Source organism: Pelodiscus sinensis, chromosome 5 (genome assembly GCF_052426305.1).
Source record: "Pelodiscus sinensis isolate ZL-2025 chromosome 5, ASM5242630v1, whole genome shotgun sequence".
NCBI classification, from domain to species: Eukaryota; Metazoa; Chordata; order Testudines; family Trionychidae; genus Pelodiscus; species Pelodiscus sinensis.
The window spans coordinates 5,472,338-5,489,956 of NC_143056.1; the positions used below are offsets into that span (position 1 = coordinate 5,472,338).

Genomic DNA, 17,619 nt, shown 5'->3' on the forward strand with positions numbered 1-17,619 from the left:
GCTAGAGCAAATGCTGGCAAAACCCACCTTAGTCTCAGGAACTCTGGCAGGCGATGGTTGTTACTATTTACACATTCGGGCAACTTGTCTAAAAAAGCCACCTCACCTCTGAGTCTAATGGAAGGAGGAGACTGAGTGAGACCATCTGAAACTCTAGTCGCCAGTTTGGTGGCAACAATTTGAGAGATTCATTAGGAATTGGATATCAAGGGCCTGATTCTCCCTTTCCCCTGCCCCTTACGCAATCACCTGCGCCTCTCCCAAAATGCCCCCTCTTCTGACCCGGGAACGTGTCACTTCCACTTTGCACAGGGCTACGGGACTCCACCCGGCACAAGGCAGCAGAGAATCAGTCTCTTCCTCCCTCCACCCCCGAACCACCAAAGGGCAGACCAACCTGCAAGGTAGTTATAAGTCCCAGGTCGAGTTGCTAGTGGAATTGTCAATAGCACTGAAATGTCATCCAGGGAAGTCGGTTGCCCTTAAGTTAACTCCATCCATTGGACCTTTTTAAAACAAAGACATGCGTTATCGGCACTTATTGCTCGACGAGTGAGGTATAATCCCATGTCCTTTACTCTGCTCTGATGGGATAGATGAGCCATACAGAGCTTAAAATACTCCCAGGAAAAACACACCTAGTAAGAGTTGGGGAGGGGAAGGCTCCGGCCAGCAGAGCCATCTTAATGATGTCACCAGCCTGCCTCCATGGCCCCATCTTTGCATGCGTGTCGGGGTGGGTTGAGGACTAAACCAGAGCACACCGTGATTCGGCAAATTTGTGCCAGCATAGAATCATAGGGTGCGTCAACACAGCACAGTTATTTAAAAAAAAACAACGTGAACAGTCTACACAGCAATTCTGTTATTTCGAAATTTTGAAACAGACGGCTTTTCGAAATCTATAAATCTCATTCCATGAAGAATAATGCCTCTTCCGAAGTAGCGATTTCGGAGTAGCAGGAGTGAGGATGCTCCACTGCTGCTATTTCAAAATAACTCCTCCCATGGCCATGCAAAGTAATTACTCCCCAGTGCATCCTGGGGCTCTAAATTGAGGTAGCACGTCCTCATTAGGGAAGCCTGACTTGGACTCATTTTGAGGCTTCCCTGTAGTGTAGACGTGCTATTTCGAAGTAAACTATTTCGGAAAAAAATCAAAATTAGCTTATTTCAAAATAAGCGTGCTGTGTAGACGTACCTATAGAATCCTAGGGCTGGAAGAGACCTCAGGAGTCACTGAGTGCAACTCCCTACCCCAAAGCAGGACCAACCCCAACTCAAGCATCCCAGCCAGGGCTGTGTCAAGTCGGGAATTAAAAACCTCTAGGGATGGAGAATCCACCCCCTCCCTAGGGAACCCATCCCAGTGCTTCCCACCGACCTAGGGAAATAGTTTTTCCTAACATCCAACCTAGACCTCCCTCAGTGCAACTTAAGACCATTGCTCCTTGTTCTTCCATGTGTCACTACTGAGAACAGCCTCTCACCATAATGCCCCATGAAATGCCATTACCATCTGGCACAATTTAGAGCAACCCTTAGGCTGTTCTCAATTGCCTCAATAGCTCAGTAGACCCCTCCCCCCTACCCTTGTCAAGAATGGGGGAGGGCACAAAGGTGGCTTTAAAGTCATCCTACACACATACACATACCCTGTCCCTCCACTAAGCACGGCAATGGAGGAATGAAGAACCTGGGCTTACATTCTCTTCGCACCCATATATCAGGAATGTTGCCACAAGCAACAAGTGCTATAAATCAAGACAGACATCCCAAAATCTGGGCTACCCACAGGTTTTGCACCCGTGTTAGTTAGGGGCAAGAGCTTGCACCATATAAGCGTATCTGTACAACCCCTGGTGTGGATGCAGTTATACTGGTTTTAAAGGGGCTTACATCAATATAGTTTACTTCCCTTCCCTTCCCTTCCCGTTCCTGTGTTCAGATGCTTAAAAGCAGACCCTGAGCTGGTGCAAACTGGTATAGCATTATAGTCAGTTAGTGGAACTATCCAATTTACATTAGTTGGGGATCTGGCCCAAAATATACCTATTTGGAATGCTAGTCATTTTCTTAAAGCATTTCCCCCCCCCACCCCGATCTTTCTCTGATACTGCAAGGAGATAAGGACTCTTGAAAGTAAAGAAAATGCCACTAACGTGTATCCTATTGATACGATCATGTCATCACACGTTATGTTTGTTTCTTTCAGAGGATGGCGAAGCCATCGCTAAACCCCAGCCGGAACAACTTGAACTGATGAAGCCTAGAAAGGCTGCCACATGGCCAACCAGCTCTCACACACCCTCAGGTTTTGAAGAGCAATCCAAGCAAATCAATATTTGCCGTGCTTGCTTAGCACTTTGCGTTTCCCCAGCTGATCGTTAACAGAGCAAACACACCCGTCCCCTTGAACAGGAAGAAATGCCAGTGCTGACAAAAGTGACAAGGCCAGTGGATGGCAGATGATGGAAATTGCTATAAAAAACAATTCTTTATGTGAAGTCTCTTCCTGTGGAGCAAGCTTCCCCGTTACAATAAAAGTAATGGACAGCCAGTCTTTGATCTTGCCATTACATCAGTCGTCGATTTAAGATAAACATTTACCTGCATTTTTCCACTCTGGCATTTTCAGCATTCTGGATTCCAGCCCATAAAGGATCACTACTTGGTTTGGATTCTGCCAGGAAAGCCACTAATTTAACGTCTGTACCTGGAAAGATAATGGGGCAAATAATTGAGCAAGCAGGCTAGTAAGGTGATAAGCAACAGTCAGCATGGATTTTCACAAGACCAAATTGCATCAGACCAACTTAATAGTTTTCTTTGACAGGGTAACAAGCCTTCTGGATGGGGAAGGGGTAGATGAGGTATATCTTGACTTTAGTAAGGCTTTTGATACCGTCTCACATGACTCTCTCAAACAAACCAGGGAAATGCAACACAGATGGAGCTACTATTAGGTAAGTGCATGACTAGTTGGATTCCCAGAGAGTAGTTGTCCATATTTCATAGTCATGCTGGAAGAGCATAATGAGCAGGGGCCTGCCGGGATCAGTTCTGGGTCTGATTCGGTTCAATTCCTTCATTGATTATTTAGAAAACAGCATGCAGAGAACGCTTATAAGCTTGCATGAGATACCAGGCTATGCGGGGTTGCAAGGGCATTGGAGGATGGAATTAAATGATCTAGACAGACTGGAGAAATGGTCTGAGGTAAATAGGATGGAAGTCCGTAAGGACAAATGAAAAATGTTCTACTTAGGAAGGAACCATCAGTTGCATGAACACAAAATGGAAGATGATTCCCTAGGAAGGGAGCACTGCAGAAAGGGATTGGAGAGAAGGAGTCATAGTGGATCACAAGTTAGATACAAGTCAACAGTATAACATTGTTCCAAAAAAGGGAAACTCATTCTGGGATGCATTAAAAGCAGTGTTGTATGCAAGACACAAGATATAATCCTTCCATTCTACACTGCTGATTAGACCTCAACTAGAGTAGTGTGTCCAGTTCTGGGTGCCACATTTCAGTAATGATGTGGACAAATTGGAGAAAGTTCAGAGGAGAGCAACAACAAACAATTCAAAGTCTAGCAAACATGACCTATGAAGCAAGATGGAAAAAATTGGGTTTGTTTAGTTTGGAAAAGAGAAGACAGAGGACATAACCATTTTCAAGTACAAAAGAAGATTGTTACAAGGAAAAGGGAGAAGAATTGTTCTCCTTAACCTCTGAGGGTAGGACAAGAAGCAATGGGCTTAAATTGCAAAAATAGGTTGAACGGAAGAAAAATGTTCTTGTCAGGGTGGTTAAGCACTGGAATAAGTTGCCTAGGGAGGTTGTGAAATCTCTATCATTGGAAATGTTTAAGACCGGGTTAGACAAACATCTGTCAGGGATGGTCTAGACAGTGCTTGGTCCTGCCACAAGTGTAGGGGACTGGACTGATTTACCTTGGGGCGCTTGGCACACAAAAGCTAAATACTAGCACCTAAAACTATAGGAACATTAGATTTTAGGTGGGTTTAAAAGATAAACAAAAGTATGTGTGTGATGTATCTGAGAGAAGCCGCAGAACACCAACTGTGCATGACTAACATTTGCTTCTAGCAAAAACACATGCCCAGCAGGCGGGAATAAAGGCACCGTTCACAGAGGATATTCTATCCCTAACCTCGCCAGAGCGACGCTGTCCCCAGTTCGGGAGTACAGCAGCATGCCTTCTCTTTGGACATGGGAAAAAGCAATTGTATGCCCCCGAAGAGTAGAGCTTGAAATCCTGACATCAGTGAAGTCAGTGATAAAATTCTCGACCTCAATGGGCCAGGATTTCATCCACGGCGTGCTTCAAATGTACCAGCTCTCTCGTGCCTCGCACCATGTCTTTAACCTTCTTTTTTTAGGTCTGATTAGGACATAACTACCCCTACTGGCCCGCAATCTGAGCAAAAAGCACAGCAACTGTAGATCCTTTGGTGATCTCTAGCCTCCAGCATGGGGGGAAACTCTGATGCACAACAGCATGGGTACGCCATCTTGGAATGCCTAAACAACCACCTGGACTCCATCTTGGCTGCCCATCTCCTTCCTCTCCTGAGAGCACTTTCCCGCTCTTTTGACCTTTGGGCGGGAAACTAGAAACTTCCAGTCACCCACGTGCCTTGAGGCCACTTTGCCAAAACCCACACATGACGACTCAGCCATTGCTCTTGTGAAGGGTGCCCAGGCATGCCTCCGAGAGGAGACAGGCGGTACACAGGAGAACAGAATTTCACTCCAAGATAAAACTGAAGTAATTATTGGTATCAATGGGGCTATCTTGGATTGGCTTCTGTGTAAACAGGAGCAGAATTTAGCCCTAAATCTGTTTAAGAACCTTGCTATCACATCTCTAGTTTGCCAAGGACGACTAGACTTCCCAGCTTTTGTTTCTGCTTTGGCTGGAGGCTTTACAACTAGTTCTGCACAGCGCGGCATGTGTGCAAAATGAATTCATACAGATCTGCTTCCCGCTCGGCTTGAAAGCACTCCTCCAGCATGATCATTAGAAGATGGCAGTGAAGGGTTTCTGGTGGTGACAGATGGATATGGGTGATGAATTTTGGTTCAACTCTCTAACTGTTGGCTTAACTTGGTGTCTTTTTCTATTTGTCATACTTAAGCCACCCTTCAGCAACGGATCGCCTGCCACTCCCCGCAAGCCATCCCCATGCTCGCATGGAATACTGCCAGCAGAGAGATGGGGCTTATAGCAGAAGTACCAGCACCCCCTATTGTTAAGGCATGCAAAAACAAGGCTACATCACTCCCAGCTCTCCATTTTCAGGCTTCAAAAACTTCCTCTTTGAAAAATCCTTTCCACTGTAGGAAAGACACCCACAGCCCCTTCACCCAATAAGCATCATTCAATTTTAAAAAATGGAAATAAATAAAAGCTCAACACAAACAGCAAAAATACTATGTAAATAGAATTTTGTCTCCCAAATAGAGAAAAGTGACAGTCTGTAAATTCTGCTAAGGGATTGATGGGTAAATGGGGATAGGGTCATAATTCAAAATGATCTGGACAAATTGGAGAAATGGTCTGAAGTAAACAGGATGAAGATTAATAAAGACAAATGCAAAGTGCTCCACTTAGGAAGGAACAATCAGTTTCACACATATGGAATGGGAAGTGACTGTCTAGGAAGGAGTATGGCAGAAAGGGATCTAGGGGTTATAGTGGACCACAAGCTGAATGAGAGTCAGCAGTGTGATGCTGTTGCAAAAAAAAGCAAACATGGTTCTGGGATGCATTAACAGGTGTTGTGAGCAAGACACGAGAAGTCATTCTTCTGTTCTACTCTGTGCTGGTTAGGCCTCAGTTGGAGTATTGTGTCCAGTTCTGGGCATCGCATTTCAAGAAAGATGGAGAAATTGGAGAGGGTCCAGAGAAGAGCAATAAGAATGATTAAAGGTCTAGAGAACATAACCTATGATGGAAGGCTGAAAACTGGGTTTGTTTAGTTTAGAAAAGAGAAGACTGAGGGGGAACATGATAGCCGTTTTCAGGTATCTAAAAGGGTGTCATGAGGAGGGAGACAACTTGTTCATCTTGGCCTCTGAGGATAGGACAAGAAGCAATGGGCTTAAACTGCAGCAAGGGAGGTTTAGGTTGGACATTAGGAAAAAGTTCCTCAATGTCAGGGTGGTCAAACACTGGAATAAATTGCCCAGGGAGGTTGTGGAATCCCCATCTCTGGAGATATTTAAGAGCAGGTTAGATAAATGTATCAGGGATGGTCTAGACAGTATTTGGTCCTGCCATGAGGGCAAGGGACTGGACTTGATGACCTCTCAAGGTTCCTTCCAGTCCTAGTATTCTAGGATTCAATAACATATCTGGTGGCCTGCAAACCCTAGCGAACTGCATTTGCCCACTGCTTCATTTTGGGAGGTTGAAACTTCTGTTTTCCCCTTGGGTTATTTGGATGCAGATTGTCACAGCACCCTGTCTCCTGACCAGGAACAACACCTTGGCTGGGACCTTATCCAAAGTCAACGATAGCAACCTGGTGCTCAGTTAAAACACCTGAAAGTGTGGAGTTGGGTGGGGGGGCTAAAAAACAAGGTTTATTTTATAGCATCTAAGAAAGCCAGAAATCTTTGCACCTTCCTAGGTCCCAAGGAAAGATAAAGCACCGAGATTCCAGCATAATTAAAATACGCACTTATTGCTCGCACTGTCTGACCTGACAGCTTCTCAGAGCATAACCCGCTGCCTGCTCTAACAGTAGAACAATTTGTCATCTGAACACCAGCACACACTTTATTTTAGGGCCCATGGGGGCACAACCTGAAATAATCAGCATAAGAACGGATCCCGCTCTAATGCAGACATGGAAGCGTTAGAGAGAGCAAGGTCCGCAAGACATCGGGAATCCAAACAACGAGCTAAGAACCAGCGGCGGAACCTGTCTATTCAAGAGAAAGTGGTGCAAAACTCAGCCATTTCAGAGGGTTAAATGGCATTCCTGGGGGAGGTCGTAGAGATTCGATATTGGCCCATTCAGAGCTGTGCATTTGGCTCATCGACAGTTTCCCCCTTCAGACAGCTTTGGAAGACGTTCTCTCTCAGGGTGACGTTAAGGAGAAGTGTATCGTATGTGAGATGCTCCGTTGTCACGGCGAGGCAAGTGCCTGGAGAGCATAGATAAAAGTTTAGCTACAAAAGTCTGTCCCCGGCTCCCTTAACATCGTTCTACTCTTCCACACTAAGACTAGTTCTACACGGCGCACCTTCCAACAGCACGGCTGTACCGCTACGGCTGCCATTTTAAGGTGCCCAGTGTAGCTGTTCCTTGTTGCCAGGACAGTTCTCCCGGTGACAAAAATAAAACCCCCTCCAATGAGAGGCAGTTGTGTCACCCACAAGACAACACCTTCTGCCAGTGAAGTGTTGTCCACACCGGGGCTTTTTGTCATTCAAACTTTTGTTGTTCAAGGGGGGGTTTTAATGAGGAACGTGCAGCGTAAACGAAGTCTCCGACACAAGATCGTTATGAGCAGATGTGGGAAGAGGACCACGCGGATGAGATGCTTTCATACATGCAAATCTCTTTCCAGCCTGGACACATGCCGTTCTCAGCAGACTCTCCTGGTACTTAGCTTTGGATTCGGGTCTGGCATATTATTAACTACGTGCCTGAGGCCCACAGTTTTCCGGCTCTTCTGGGGCAGACGGCCACAAAGGAGTTTGTGCACCACTCTGGCAAGGAAGAGGTTACTTCCCGACGGATTCTGGAGACCTTCCAACGTCCAATGAGCGGGGCCATTGGTAGCTCCAAACACTGCCCTGCCGAATGAAAAGCGCCCCAATTCTAAGCCTGGGGAAACAGCAAGAATTGTGCCCAGTCTGAGCACTCACACTGCACGTATGGCCGTAAGAGTCCATGCGCTGGGAGTCCCATCTGAGCACAGAGCATCTCTGGCTTCCTTGCCAACAGGACTGAAGCTGCAGCCCTTCCTCATGGGTCCCATGGCGAGTTTCCTGGGGCGAGGGAGGGACAAGGGGGCTGTAAGTGGGAGGCTGCCTCCAAACCGCCCTCTTTGACCTCCGGGCCACCTTGCAGGCTGTCTCCCAGGTCATTTGCCTCTTCCCCTCCAGATTTCCAAGTGTGAGGAGCTCTCCCCTATTCCACAAGAGCCACAAACATGTAAGTCATCAAGCCCCACAACCATAACCCAGAATTCCCCCGCAGTCAGCGCCTGCACCCAAACGGTCAATCGGCACATTGAGTACAGCTCTGGGGCCTGTCACCGGCACCTCATCTTCCCCCAACACCTCTCCCCAGCTCCGTCTCCACCCTATTTCCTTCTCAAGGGTGGTTCTAGCTCTGATGCAGACACCAGCAGGCCCACTGCTCCACCATACCCGTGGCTTCAGCTCTCCAGCTCTGGGAGCCAGCAGGAATCTCCCTCTCCTGCCCCTCCCCAAGCTCCTGCCCCATTTACCCTCTTCCCCTTCAGGGCCTGCCCCCTACTGGCCATTCTCAAGAGGGGGAAGGATGGCGAGGAACCCCCCTACCACCACCACCCCCACCCCGACCACTAACAAAAGCAGAAGTCAGCCCCTGGGGGTGGGTACGTTCTTGGCACGGCTCAGAGTCGTGCGTCCGCTCCCGCGTTCCCACAGCCACGCGGCTATTTAAACCCAGGCTCGCTCAGTGAGCGTGAGAACGTATCCCGGAGCACCCCGGCAAGCAGAGTAGATGCAGCCCGAGCCGCACCCACAAAAGGCGGCAAAGCTGAAGCCTGGTTGAAAATTTGGGCTTGACAGCTGCCAATACACAGGCCTGTCCCCTCTGTGCTCACTGCCCCTTGCTGCCTGGCCTGTCTCGGCCCTTCCCATCACATGCCAGCGGGTGCCGAGTTGACAGGGGGAAGCCACCGTTATCGCTAGAGAAGACAACACCTTTCCACTATGGCGCGGCTGAAAACATTCCCGCAGGGCACACGCCATTCTGGAATGAGGGGGGCTTGCAAGCAGGGGAGCGATTCCGGCACTTTCATTCCAGAGCAGCCGGAGAATGGTTATTCCGCCGTAGCTGTAACAAAATGGTTTATTCCCCTAGAGCAGGGGGAGCGCTCCAAGAATTTGGTAAGTGGTCAAGGGCTGCACTCTTCCATGATATTCAAGGAGGTGTGAGGACGGGGTGCAGAAGGGAGCTTGGGGTGTGGGATCTGGGAGGGGAAGGGAGGGAGATTTCCAGACAACGGGAGCTGTAAGGTTGTGCTGGGGGTAGGGGCAGTGTCAAACACCCCCCACCATCCCCAGGATCCCAGTACATGGCCCCTGCAGACAGCTGCTCTGAGGAGTCTTGGGGCCGGGGCCGGCAGGGAGCCAGACTGAGGTTCCTGCTGGGCTGCGATCCCGATCCAGCAGCGTGGTGAGCCAGATGCACCATCCTCCCCATCGGAGCCAACAGCCACCACAATCACTTCGGTTCCCTAATGCCTCCTCCTTCTGAGGTTCGCTGGTTCCCTACAAGGTTCCTGCCCGTTTCAGTGTCCAGCGAGGCCAAAGGAAAGGCGCTCGGTTAGACCTTCCACGTCAGGGAAAGGCTGAATCCGTCTTCCCAACATGAAGCTGCTCAAGGAACCTCTCCCGGCCTCCTTGGACATCTTGCTCTTCCAGATTCGCGAGGCTCTGCCCTCCTGCCTGTTTGGGGGCAGGAGCTGATGCTAACCTCTCCCGCCCGGGCTGTCAGCCTCCCTGTAGCTAATGTCTTACGGGAGCAATCAGAAAGACACCTCCTCAAGATGGGCAGCCGCACACCAGTGCACAGAGCCTCCCTCTGCTCCGAAGCAAAAGTCCAAGCTTTTGATCTGATCATTCAATACAAAATTAACTGCTTGTGTGGCTAAGCAACAGCATCACTTGTGGGGGGGAAGGGAGAGGGGAAAAAAAATCACCCAGATTTGCCATTTTCAGTATTTTTTTTCCTGCTCTCAGCCCCATTCCGAGAATATGCCCCCGCTGCCATATTCATGAGGAAGAGCTCCCAAGATGTTCATGTGTTCGTCTCTCTCCAGCCCTCCTGTGTCCCTCGCTCGCTCGCCCTTCCAGGTCACAGGGAAGAAAGAAAACTGCCGACAGGCTTTGCTAAGCCCCAACGCACACAACGAGCAGCAAGCCAAGCAGGAGGGGAAGCCTTTCCCCGCAGAGCAGTGTCACAAATCCAGCAAGGGAGCAATCCAGGCCTTTTCTCCAGGGATGTCAAGAGAGGTGACAAAGGTTAACTTTGCGACGGGGCTGATGGGAGAGCCCCAGAGGAAGCGTCAGAGGCGGCGAGGAGGAAGGAGGACCGAAGTCCCTTGGGAGGGTCTCTAAGCAGCACTGACCCAAAGAAACACAGGGGTACACAAGGCCCGCGCCTAAACTCAAAACTATCCATCGAGAACTGTGAGGAGGTCTCATGAAGACAACTGCAGGTCTCCTCCCTTCCCCCCCCCCAGCAACTGAGAGGACAGCTGAGGCTGGAAAGGATGTAACGGATGACCCCGGTATTACAACAGCATGGGCAGGATCTGTCCCAACCAGCAGCTTTCCCAGAAGCAATAGTCACTGCTCAGGGGCCCACTGAAAGAGGCTTTTCCCAGGTGGCGGAAAGTCAATCAGGCAGGCGGGAAGAAGTACACTTCTGCGGTGCAGAGGGATAGCTGAAATAGGAGCCACCGCCCAAAGCACAGACCAGGTAAGGCAGCCCAGGAAGCTGAACTAGATGGGCAAAGAGGGTTGACTCTGGGCTGAATGTAAAGCCAAGGCAGAGGACTGCAGCTGGGGGGAGGGGGGGGAAGAGACAAAAAACACCACAGACGTGTCCAAAGGAGGAGCAAAGAAGCTCTGGACACAGCAAGAGGCGCCCGAGAGAGTTCCTGGAGAGCTTTTTGGGCAGCGTGCTGGCTGAAAGAGGCTTGGAACGAAGAGACAGCTTCTCGACGCTTGTTTGATTCTGACTGTGTTTAGGAACCTAGGACTTTGTACATTCTTTGTAAGCCAACAATTGCATCCAACACACACCTGGCTCCATCTCCAATTTCTCCTCCTAAAGAACCCACCCCCAGGGCCTTGAATAGCTCAAGCCAACAAAGGATAACAATGCTCCACCTGTGTATTTGTCACCCCCATAGCATCTGGCTGATATTTTAATGCGCTCCACAGATCTCTTGGGGAGGTGCTGCCCTGCTTGGAATGAGTGCGACGGATTGTTTACCGCCGTTGCCAACTTCAGTCTGGGATAAATAGCTGGAAAGAACTTGATTTACTCTTGCAATAAGCTGACAGATTGCAAGTGTAAAAACGTGCCCCTTTCCAGAGGCCGTTAAGACGTGATGTGCACATCACACGGACCACGGGAACGCTTCAGCGTGGCACGGCCACCTTTTCGTGACCTGGCCTCTTTCAAACCCTTCCATTGTTGGGCACGGAGCTGGTCCTCGCAGCTGGCAAGTCCAGCCTATTATAAATGGATGCCAACATCACAAACCTCTGTTACAACCAGCCAGGTCGTAGTGCCTCCTACCAGCCAGGAGGCAGTGCCTCCTACGCAGAGTGAGGTTGGGTTCCCCCAGGAACCACTTCAAGGGGTTACACCGGAGCCTGCACTTGGCACTTGTCAATTAAACAGCTTAAATAGTTACCCAACACCGGGCTGCCAGCAGACGCTGCCGTCAACTGGCTCCTGAAGTACTGGCTTGCCTAGTTGGCTTTACGGAGGTGTGAGGGGGTCACTCACCACCGTAGCGGGGGTCCGTCGTCTGTCCCCGGAATCAGTCCATTCCGCCCGCACGGGCCTCCGCTCACGTGGCGTTTCCCCTCTGGAATCCTCCGGTCACGTCGTTCTCTTCGCCACACTGCCCTCCGGCAGTGCCCAAGTCACTCGCTCTGAGCCCCCCTTCCGGGGGTTTGGTGTCTCTCCAGCAGGCCTTGCCGCAGGCCTAGCAGGCTGGCCGGTTGGCTGTCCGAGCGCCCTGGCCCAGCCTGGCTCTCTACCCCTGCCCTAGCTCCAGGGAGCGGCCTGCTCCCTCGGCAGCCAGGCTCACACTGGCTTTGCTGAAGCAGCCCTTCCCTTTTATAGCTCCCAGCTGGGCCTTAATTGGCCAACGCCGCCCAGCTGGGCTGAACTCCCCGGGCCTGCTCCAGGCTGGGGTTTGGCTCCTAAAGGGCCAGTACAGGGCAGCTGCCCTGCTACAGGGGGTAGATTTAAAAGAGATGATCCTTAAAATCCTAGTAACATATTTCCTCCGTGTTTTATATCGGTGCAGGGGAGCGATGGATGGCTTTGCGTTCCTGCTGAATGCACAGCGATTGTTGGTAGAATTATCCGCACCTGCATGGCTACCACCAACTTTTAATAAGGGCTTTTGGAAAGCAAATCGCTGGGTATTCCTCCAGTGGCTGCAGTCACCTGGCATTTGGAGGAAACGGCTGCCTGCCTCGCAAGCAAATAGCAGAATAATGACAGAGAAACAACCCGCCCCGCTCTGAATACAACAGCGCTAGAAGATAAAGTCAAGATTAAGCCTCCCCCATGCTAGGGGTACAGACTGAGCTCACTGAAATGCAGTGTTGTGGTTCCCATTCTAGCCTGGAGCAGCTGCTGACGCTGTAATGGGCCCCATACAAACCTTTAAAAGGGAATCCTAGTGGGATAGCTATAATAATGGGGCTTTTAGAGACGTGAAATGAACCGCCGTGCACCCAGCGCTGCAGAGAACAAAGGCCTCCATTGGTCAGCAACAAGCAGCCGAAAGGAAACTGGGCCGGGTGGCGGATCCCAAAACCTGGAGGACAAATACATACTTCCAGTGCTTTGTGTGATGGTACTGCCTGGTACGCAGTACCAGCACCTCCAGTCAGAGGCTTACCTGGAAAGAACGGCGCGTACTGGCACCTTGGCCGGGTCTATCGTCTATTAAAAGGGCAATGCTGGCCCCCGCTCCCCTCCCACCAGCTTTTTTTTTTGTGTGCCTCAACTTTTCCCCTAGCGTGTGTCTAGACTACAGGGTTTTGTTGATAAAAGTGGCTTTTGTCGACAAAACTATACCTGTGTCTACACTATCGCCAAGTTCTGTCGACATAACTTGAACTCGAGTCCGACTTAAGTCTCCTAGGGGACTTGACTTGAGACTCGACTCAGGTTCATTGTTTGTGACTTGAGACTCGACTTGAGACTTGCTAATTTTCTTAACTCGACTTGGTGAAAAAATTGTCCGAAAATGCCGATATCAATGGCTTGTACAAAAGTGACTTGACATTTTTTAAATTAAGACTTGAGACTCGACTTGGGACTTGAACTGTAGTGACTTAAGACTCGATTTGGACTTGACAATGACGACTTGAAGACAACACTGAAAATAATGTAGCGGATTTTCTTTCCCTCCAAAAAACCCCCTGCAGTCTAGACTTACCTGAAGTCACTTCTTCCCTTTCAATTCGTCTCATCTACCTCCTTTTTCTTTCTCTTCCTTTCCAGTTAGTCCTTTCTCCAGTTTTTCCACCTCCCCTTCATTCCTCCCATTCTGATACATTATCTTCTGTCTAGGGGCAGGGTTTTTATGTGCATCTGCAGGGCAGTGGGAAACACACTTTGAGTCACTCCCTGCTGCTTTTGATTTCAGTAACTGGGTGAATTTTAATGTGTCCTACCATTAGAAGGGGAGCCCTTGCAGTTGTGGGAGATTGAACTGGGTGGCCCATTCCACTGTGCCGCAGACGGTCCGTTCCACTCCGAGGACTGCTACCCAACTCAATGAAATTAACAGATGAGGATAATAAACTAGAAGGAACTGCAGACACTAAGGACAGAACAATACAAAAGAGATGGATGGAGACCAACCAAATAAAATTATGTTAGAAAAATGCAGGCGACAAGTTTGGATGATAAATCGCCTGGCGCACAGAGGATCGCTAGGAAGAAGAAACAGGGAAAGCCGAAGCGCTGGAAGAGGCCAGAGGAGGATGCTGGGTAGCGAGGCAGACAGGAGTTTCTGGTGAGATACAATTTAGCAGGGGGGCAGAAAGGGGTGCAGCCCCCTGCCGCTGTTGCCCCAGGCCTGGGAACTCTGGCCTTTTATCTGGACATAGTTCTTAAGTTTGAGGCATGGCCCCAAGAGTCCTAGTTTCCCCCTCCTTCACGAGGGTTCCTCGTAGGTTCCCCCTCCTTTGCCCCAGGGGCAGGGCTGGAGGTTAACATACCCCGGCGCTGGCCCACTAGATGGGTTCTGACTCTGCAGACAGCAGAACCAGCTCCTGTCTCCTCGCTGGTCAGCCCCTAACTGAGCCAGGCCCCTTCCTTTTATCCTCCCTCCAGGCCTGGCATTGGCTGCAGATAAAGCAGGGCAGGGCTAGCTGATAAAACGGGGCGGGGCTAGCTGGGCAAAAAGGCCTTGTCTAGCCCCTGCACTGCCAGGCCCTCCTCTCGCTCCTTTACACCCCCTGCTGGTTAGAGGTTGCTTGTTCACTGCCGCCCTGGGCTTTAGACTCCCTCCCAACATTTCCTATGGTTTTACGATTCAAATAATCCATTCTCATCTTGCGCCAACGTCCAGTCCTGACAGTCTCACTAGCCTCTTGGCCTCGGCGCCCCACAGAGTCCGGACCAGCGTGCCCGCCCCATCTGACCTCCTGTCCATACCAGGCCCTGGACCAATTCCTTCCAGCAATAAATTCCCCCCGGCTGCCTTATAAAGGCTTCCCTGGGGGCCGTTCCGAACGTGCTGCCTTCCGTTTGCGCTGGGCGCTGCCCGGTGGGAACGGGAGCCGTGCGCTGACTCGTACACGTTCGCCCCAGCCCCTTGGGGACCGTTAAAGGCGCTAACCATGCACAGCCCGACCAAGGAATGATTCGGGGGACCCAGGCTACAGCAGTGGCTCCCAGTCCCCCCCCCCCCCCGCCATACACAATGGTTTGCCCTCGTTCCCAGTCTCCACAGTCCCTCACGGCTGCTGCCTTCTCTCTTTTCTTGGCTTCATTTGGCGCCCGCCCCCCCGCACTCAGTCCCACGATCATTTATTCTGCACCGTGCCTTGGCGCGCCTGGTCCCCGGCAGGCCCCACAAGCGCCAGTTTTCTCCCTGAGCCCAGAGATCCCCCTCCCTCGCCAGGTCCATCTGTTTCCCTCCCCCTCCAGCCGCCAGCGCGACAGCGGCAGGGCCAGCATCCACACAGCTGCCCCCCCCCGCTCAGCTGCGGAGGGCTCCCGGTTTGTTTACAGGAGATTTCTCTACCTCAGCTTTAAATAACCTCCCGGCAGGGTCCCAGGGCCCACTCCCCTCGGGCAGCGGCACCGCTGTGACACGCCAGACGCCGCGGCACACGTGTGAATACTGGCGAAACGAGGCCGCTGCGGAGCCCGCTGCCCTGGCTTGGGCAGTCAGCCAGCTCCAGGCCCCGGAGCCCAGATCAGCAGCTTTGGAAGGCTCAGCCCCCCCCCCCCCCCCCCCCCCCGCCACCTCTCACCCCCTCCCCAATTCTCCAGTACAAATAGGAAGCCAGGGGCTCCCCCATTAAAGGGGGGGCATGTTCCAGGTGGGATGCCGCCACCAGCCCAGAGCCAAGAATGGCCTTTAACCCCTTCAGCTCCCACACCGCGGCCTAGCGCAATGGGGCCCCTTCAACAGAGCCCCATGCAGCATGGCTGTGAGGATGCCACTGAACATTTCCAACACCCACACCAGAGCTCCCCACGGCTGCTCCTGTAGGAGAAGGGTGAACATACGAACGGCCAGACTGGGTCAGACCAACAGTCCATCCAGCCCCGTGTCCTGGCTGCCCAGTAGCCAGTGCCAGATGCCCCAGAGGGAGGGGACAAGAGGGAATCCTCACATTATCCCTCCCCCATCACCCACTTCCAGACAAACAGAGGCTAGGGACACCATTCCCACCCATCTTGGCTAATAGCCATTGATGGACCTAACCTCCATGAATCTATCTAGCTCTTTGTTAACCCTATTAAAGTCCTAGTCTTCACCACATCCTCTGGCGAGGAGTTCCACAGGTCGACTGTGCGCTGAGTGAAGAAAAACTTCCTTTTGTTTGGTTTAAACCTGCCGCCTATTAATTTCATTGGGTGACCCCCTAGTTCTTATATTTTGGGAATACGTAAATAACATTTCTTTATTCGCTTTTTGCACACCAGTCACAATTTTATAGACCTCTAGCCTAGCCCCCCTTAGTCTCCGCTTTTCTGAGCTGAAAAATCGAAATCTTTTTAATCTCTCTTCATATGGGACCCATTCCAAACCCCTCATCATTTTTGTTGCCCTTTTCTGAACCTTTTCCAATGCCAATATATCTTTTTTGAGATGAGGCAACCACATATGTACGCAGTATTCAAGATGTGAGCGTACCATGGATTTATGTAGAGGCAAGAAGATGTTCTCTGTCTTATTCTCTATCCCTTTTTTAATGATTCCTAACATTGTTTTTTGACTGCCACTGCACACTGCATGGATGCCTTCAGAGAACTATCCACAATGACTCCAAGATCTCTTTCCTGATTAATTGTAGCTAAATTATCCCCCATCACATTGTATATATAGTTGGGATTATTTTTTCCAATGTGCATTACTTTACATTTATCAACGTTCAATTTCATTTGCCATTTTGTAGCACAATCATTTAGGCTATGTCTGCACTGCACTGCAGAGCGTCTACACTGCATGCGTGTTCTTGCGCAAGTAAATTTACAGTAAAGCGTCAGAAAACAGGGCTTCTTGCACAAGAGTTATTCCTCTCCCCACAAGGAATAGGCCCTCTTGCACAAGAGCTCTTCCACAAGAGGGCAGTGTGGACACATGGAAGGGGTTTCTTGTGCAAGAAATCCCTATGTCTAAAATGGCCATCTGCACGTTCTTGCACAAGAGAGTGTCCACACTGCCATGGATGCTCTTGTGCAAAAGCACATGGCAGTGTGGACATGTTCTTGCACAAGAACCCTTGCACAAGATGTTCTTGTGCAAGAAGCCACCAGTGTAGACATAGCCTGAGGGTGCTGGGGTATGCTAGCTGGTGGCACAGAGGCTGAGCACAAAGCAGGTAAGCCAGGTCTCCCTGAAGGCAGGGGGGCCTAGTGGTTAGGACCCAGAATTAGCTGGCAGAAGTGGGGTGCAGAACACCACCACTGGTGCCTCCAGCCTAGGAACTCCAGCCCTCTATATTAGTCTAGTCCTTAAGTTTGGGGCATGGCCCCAAGAGTCCAGATTTCTCCCCCTTATTTAGGGTTGCTAACAGGTTCCTCCCGGAGGGGTGGGTGAAGGCTTACCTGCTCCTGCAGCTGGCCAAGTAAATAGCCTTTGGTTTATGTCCTGCAGCACCACAATTCTGTTTCCTAGCTGGGTCAGCCCCTAACTGAGCCAGGTGCCTTCCTTTTATCCTCCCCCCAGGCCTGCTATTGGCTGCAGGTGAAGCAGGGCGGGGCTAGCTGGGCCCAAAGGCTTTGTTTAACCCCTGCACTGCCAGCACCTCCTCTCTTCACTCCCTCACACCGGAGTTCCCACAAAGTTCCCACTCTTCCTACTTAGAGCAATCCGGCCCCCTCCCTCCGGCAGGCTGGCAATCCTCACTAACG

The 17,619-nt window shown here is 50.7% G+C and overlaps 1 long non-coding RNA gene across 1 annotated transcript; it reads right to left on the reverse strand.

Annotated features, from left to right (window-relative positions):
- Positions 1-397: 397 nt before the first annotated feature.
- LOC142828940 (uncharacterized) lies at positions 398-17,373 on the reverse strand. The gene is made up of 3 exons (XR_012903112.2): positions 17,314-17,373; positions 2,611-2,716; positions 398-506 (listed from the first exon to the last, which is right to left on the reverse strand). It is a non-coding gene; the product is annotated as an uncharacterized LOC142828940 (long non-coding RNA).
- Positions 17,374-17,619: the final 246 nt, after the last annotated feature.